Below are 6571 nucleotides of genomic sequence, written 5' to 3' on the forward strand. Positions count from 1 at the left end.
TTGATTCGTTTTTTTGAAAAAATTTTACTGTAAAAGTCCTGTATTGTGTTTTTAATTACAACTGTATCAGTTACTAATTGATCATTTATGCGAAGCGATATTAGTTTTGAAGATGTAATTTGATTTATTTTTGATGATATATGATAAATGCTCATATTTTCATCCTCCAAAATGGAAGATGGTTTAAAGTTATGTTTGTAGAAATCAATATTTTGTTGTTCTATTTGCATCAGTTTACTTTTCACAACAGAAATTTCATCATTAACTATTTCGTTTAATTTTTGCTTTTCCATAAGTTCGAATAAACACTTATAATAAAAGGATTTTTCTTGATTTATTTGTAAACTTCTCTGAAAACTAATTTTCTCAAAAAACTTTTTAACATTGTTTTTAAAATCAGAGTTCCACCAGAAACTGAAATTTATAAACGAATTTCTATGTTTAAGGTTTTGATAAAATATTTCAAAATCATTAGTAATGTAATCATTTTTCAAAAAATGGGAGTTTAGTTTCCAATATCCGCGACCGGTTGAATCATATTAGATTGATCTACTAGTTTGAGTTTGAAAGTTAAACTGTAATGATCTGAGAAAGCGAGGGGTATTGTTTATATGTTAGATATATTTTTTAAAATCAAATCAGTGGTATACGCGCGGTCCAAGCGGGACTTTGTTGATCCCCGAATAAAAGTATAATTGCTTCTTGTTTTCAATATTTCTTTTTCTACATCTTTAAGGTGTAAACTATTGATAAGATTTAAAAGGCTACTACTAAAATTTTTCACTGTGCCAGTCATGTCATCAGGAATCAAAACACAATTAAAATCACCAATGATAAAATTCTTGGAATCGATAGCCAAATGGGTGACAATTTCATGTTGAAATAAGTTATCTCTCTCTTTTTTAAAGTTACTGCCTGAGTGGGCGTAGATGTTGATGAAATTTATTGAATCGATACGCACAGATGATATTCGACCACTGCAGCTAAATAAAACGTTAGAAAAAATTATGTTATTACGGATTAAAACTCCAGTTCCTTTTTTGACCGTGCTGATGTTAACGAGAGCCACGTGAGTGGGTAGAAAAGAGAAGTTCTCAAACGATAGCTCCTGAACAAAAACAATATCCAAATCGTAATTCCAAACAAAATCGCGCAGAAGAGATTTTTTAATGTCTGAATTGATAGCATTCAAATTGGCTGTGGCTATTTTCCGAATAAACGACATCACCCAGTTAAAGAATAAGAAACGAATAAGAGAGAATACAAAAATTCTCCAAGTTTGACCGAAGTTATTGAATACAATTCAAAAATCTTTCGAACATCTTTCCTATGCTATGCTTTGATAACAAAAAAATAGGAGATGAAAATCTAGTACCACTAAACATAACAATAAAAATGATAGAAACGGGAACCAATATAAGGTATTCAGAGTTTCGACGAGTACCAACGATGATTACTGCACGTTTGTGCGCGAGCGAGGGTCTGATCTCGTGCGCGACCTCGTGCGCGATACCTTGGAGCCATCGATGCCACATTTTGATCGGTATTATCAGTGTATCTTATTCTCACCCATAAAAGTCTCAATATAACAGAAAGAGATACACTGATAATACCGATCAAAATGTGGCATCGTTGCTTGGAGCTGCGAAGATTCGTTCTCGATCGGCCACGTACCAATATATCTGATTCGGGACTTCCTTCCGAAGATGACTGCTGGACTCGATCGCGTTTTTTCGTAACAAGCACAAAGTTGGTGTCGTCTCGGCTCGTCTCGGGATTATCACGTTCATTTGCGATCAAAGATAAAGTTTCTTCCACCATCGAGTTTTTATCGCTAGATGATTTTGCTGGCATCGTGGTGTTCGGGGATTTTTCTGGAGTCGGGTTGTTACCACTCGGTTTCGAAGCGGTCCTACTATTTACAGCTGGGAGAGATGTGAAGGCCAGAGGAGTTGGTGATGTGGGTCGATTATTGTTGGCAATGGCGGCAGCAACAATGTTTCGGTATGATTCTTCTTTTCCGGTTGTTGTTTGGGATGATTTGTGAGCGTCTTCTAGTCGACCTTGAATCTTCGGCGTTCTCGGGCAGTCCGCTTTCAGATGTCCCTCTTGGTTGCACAAGAAACATCTGTTCTTGAGACCGTCGTAATAGAGGCGAGCCTTAAAGTGGCCAATAAATAAATTTGCTGGTATCTCCTTGGTGATCTCGATGTGGACACCTCGGATTCCACTGAAAACAGCATAACCATAGTCCAAGGGGTATCGTTCCCGCACAAGTTGTCTGATTGTCCCAAACTTGCTCAGCGCTGCTGCGATCTCTTTATCCTCCGTTTCGGGAGGAAGATTGAAGATGCGAACGTATCTAAAGAGTCTGTTTGCAATTTTAATTTTCACTACTGTAGTCTGTCCGTCGTTATACTTGAAGGGACATTCTTCCGCCACGTTGCTTAAGAACTGGTTGAAACCAAGCTCATCAAGGAATTTGATGAAGAAACACTGATCATTTTCATCTTTATAGGTGGAGTGAACACATGTGGCCGGTAGTTTCAGAACGTTCATGGTGAACCGCAAAACGTCCAAATGCGCTGGAGCTTTAGCTGGCGATGCGAAAACTATTTTCACCGTTTTCTTACGCGTTTTATCCATAATTAACTATGCACTATACACAGTAAACGAAAATTACCGAGTTCGGTAAATTTTTTACCGAAATCCTAACATGTGTAAATCGTTAAACTGTTCGGTAATTTGTTCGGTAAAAAAATAACGAATATCGGTAAACGAAGAATCGATTTACCGATGTTCGTTTATTTTTTACCGAAAAAATTACCGAACAGTTTAACGATTTACACATGTTAGGATTTCGGTAAAAAATTTACCGAACTCGGTAATTTTCGTTTATTGTGTAGTTTCCGTTAAAAAGTGAAAGGAAAACGTTCCCACACACGTGGAAATGAAACAAAACTTGATCGAATAGCTGCACAGAATACGTCTGCTCGCGTCCACGTCTAGACCAAGACTGTCAGATCAACAAAATGCAAAATTACTCTACGGGTGTATATGTCGTTGTGGTTTTCCCAAGAATTGGACCCCAAACGACGTTGAACAATCCAGAATAAGCAGCAAGAAACAACTCGGCGTAACAAATGCAATGCCGAGAACAGAGTGATATTTTACACTTGACCTAAATCCGTCCCAATTTTTTTACCCGTTAGAGTTCTTGGAGCGTCAATTTGAAAACTCCTGACTAAAGCATAGTTCATCTTAAATCTGGACGCACTGAATATCATATCACTATGATGAGCTATGACAGTACTTTGGAATGTTTCCTCTACACTGTTGAAAATTTCATTACGATTCGTTTTGTTCGTAAAGTTACACGTGATGGAAGCCGCGAAACGAAAATTAATTTGGACGCCCACGTCAAAACGACGTGGTAAGGTTCAAAACTCGCGAAATATTTGAAAACGGTCAAATCGACAATGTGCAGCGTTCTGAAACGTTTCCGTGAGATGCAAGAGTAATAGTAGACTAAGGATCGGAAACTGCATTTGAAGGTGTTGAAAACGATCAAGGCAAACCCAGGACAGTCGGGCTATGACATCGCCAAGAAATTCGATGCCGACCGGTGCACCGTCAGAAGGATTCGTCTGCGCGAAGGAATACGATCTTATCGGGCCAGTAAGCAACCAAACCGGACATTGAAGAAGAATGTAGAAGCCAAATGACGGGCCCGGAGGTTATACAACAAGGTTCTAACGAAGTACGCCGGATGCATCCTCATGGATGACGAAAAGTATGTGAAGATCGATTTTGGGCGACTTCCTGGCCAAAAATTTTACTAAGCCACCGGTCGGGGTAATGCCCCCGCCAAGTTCAAATTCGTTTTGGCCGACAAGTTTGCAAGAAAGTGTTGGATCTGGCAAGGTATCTGCAGCTACGGACGAAAAACCCCGGTTTTTGTGGCAATCCAGACCAACCAAATTATAATCTATATTAAAAAAAACTGAATTCTTAAAAATTGATCCAAATTATGTTTTAAATTTGTGGTTTCGTCTGGTTTTTTTTCAAGCTGACTTTATTTGATAATTAAATTTAAATTTCGAATCCAGAATCAAAACTAAGTATGAAACCTGCGACCTCTTGCAGCAATTTGAACCCCTAATGAAATTCTCACATTGATATTTTCATCTTGATTATTAAACTTAACTTCGAGCTGATTCTGAATTTTAATTTCAATTCCAGATCTGAATCCTGCTCTTTGAAAGTTAGTTCAAATTCTGAATTCCGAATCTGAAAATGATTTTCTAATGTAAGTTCCAGATGATAATTTCTATTAATTATGAATAAAAAAAATTTATACTAAAACCCTCAAAAACCCTTCTGAATTTTCGGCTTTTGATAAAAATTCTTTCTTCAGTTATTTATTTGAAATTCAATTCGTAAATCTAAATGAACATTGCGAACGATAAACTGTTTCAGATTTTTCAATTCTGTATCACCATTACCATACTTTCTTAGGTTCCAATTCTGCGAAAGATTTTTTTTTAATCACATTCCAAAATGATGAGTTTCGAAAATAGAAAATGTTGAGGTTTGAGATGGAAAACCAAGATTCGAATCAGGTTTTTTCCAATGCTGATCCATACTGGATTTAAAGAACGAAACACTAAATAAAGAATGCGAAATCCAGATATCGAATCTTAATGTTTATAAGCAAGTTGAAGTTTCGGGATTTGATGTGACCCTGTCGAACAAATGCAGTTCTGTCATGGAGATACTATTCGAGCCATTTTACGATCCAAGTTGGGAATCCCATTTTTTCTAGTTTATCGATCTCCTGATCGATAAACTAGAAAAAATGTGATTCCCAACTTGGATCGTAAAATGGCTCGAATCGTATTTCCATGACAAAACTGCATTTGTTCGACAGGGTCACATCAAATCCCGAAACTTCACTGTTCCTTCTGGAGTTCCTCAAGGGAGTCATCTGGGTCCACTACTTTTCAACTTGTTTATGAACGATCTTTGTGATATAATTGATTCTGAATTAGTATTCTACGCTGACGATCTAAAAATGTACCGCTCAATATCACAATATTCAGACTGTTTGTTACCGCAGCAGGATCTCGATAAACTTATGTGCTGGTGCCAAATAAATGCGATGGAAGTTAATCTGAAAAAATGTAAGCTTATAACGTTCACTAGAAGCAGAGTTGAGATCGCACATCTTTACACAGCTGATAACACGGTACTTCGGAAAGTTGAATCCTTTCGGGATTTGGGTGTGATTGTGGATAAGTCTCTAAATTTCAAGGAACATCTTGCTGTAACCATAGCGAAGGCTAAAACAGTGCTGGGATTTCTGGTAAGGAACACCAAAGGATTCACCGATATCACCACTTTGAAGGCATTGTACTGCTCGCTCGTTCGCTGTGGTTTGGAGTACAACATACAAGTCTGGGCACCAAACTCAATCGGTGGTATGAAACTTCTCGAATCAGTCCAGAAGCGGTTATTAAGGTACGCACTCCCTAATCTACCATGGAATGAACCTCAGAGACTTCCACCTTACCATGACCGATGTGGGATCCTGAACATCGAACCGATCGGCTCACGAATTATACTTCTTCGTCGCCTGTTTATATTCGACATTATATCCGGAAATATAGACAGTGCTAACCTCGTCGAAATGATACCGTATCATGTCCCATCTCGCTCTCTATGGAATTTTGAGCCTCTAAAGCAAATAATTATGGAAGAAACGAATTTTACAACCCATTTGATATATCGTGTAAATTGTTTAATCAAGTTTGTGTTTGTTTTGATTATAATATAAGTAAAGATAGTTTTAAGCATAGATTAAGAAATCAGCCTGAATGATATTAAGTTGTCGAAGACCGTGAACAATAAATAAATAAATTAAAAAAAAGTTTGAAACCACAAAATCCGGAATTATGAAATTATTCTAACCCTAGCTTATCAGATATTTTCCGCCAATATCCGAATGGTTCAATTCAAATCATAAAGAAAGCATTTGGAAAACTATTTTTTTTTTAAATACTTCAGTCAGTTTGAAATCATATTTAAGTTTCTAAAAAATCGTTTATGTTAATTTTTATGAAATTTGCTCAAAAAATTGGGACACACAATTCCAATGAATTAAATCAAATTTTCGTTTGATTTTGCAAATCGGACCACATCTGGGCAATCTGGCAAGTTTAGTCTTATGTTACTGAAATCGATATTCGGGACTAAATTTCAATTAAAAAGTGAAATTTTTTTAGAAAAACTGTTCTAGAATTATGGACCTGGAATAACATTTAGAAGTTTTTGCTTAAGTTCTGAGTCGAGATTATTACTCTTGATTCATTTTAGTCGTGCATCAAAATTTGATTAAGAATTTGAAATTTTGAGTTTGGAGAATAACATTTTTGGCATTTTTGGACCCTCATGGGGGGATGAGGGGATGGGGGTGGGGGAGTATAACCCCCCCCCCCCCCTTTCCTATGGCCATGGTTGTAGCTGAATATTGCTTGAGAAACATATTTGAGTTACATCACGAGGTTTTTAA

The sequence above is a fragment of the Uranotaenia lowii genome, chromosome 3 (assembly GCF_029784155.1).
Source record: "Uranotaenia lowii strain MFRU-FL chromosome 3, ASM2978415v1, whole genome shotgun sequence".
NCBI classification, from domain to species: domain Eukaryota; kingdom Metazoa; phylum Arthropoda; class Insecta; order Diptera; family Culicidae; genus Uranotaenia; species Uranotaenia lowii.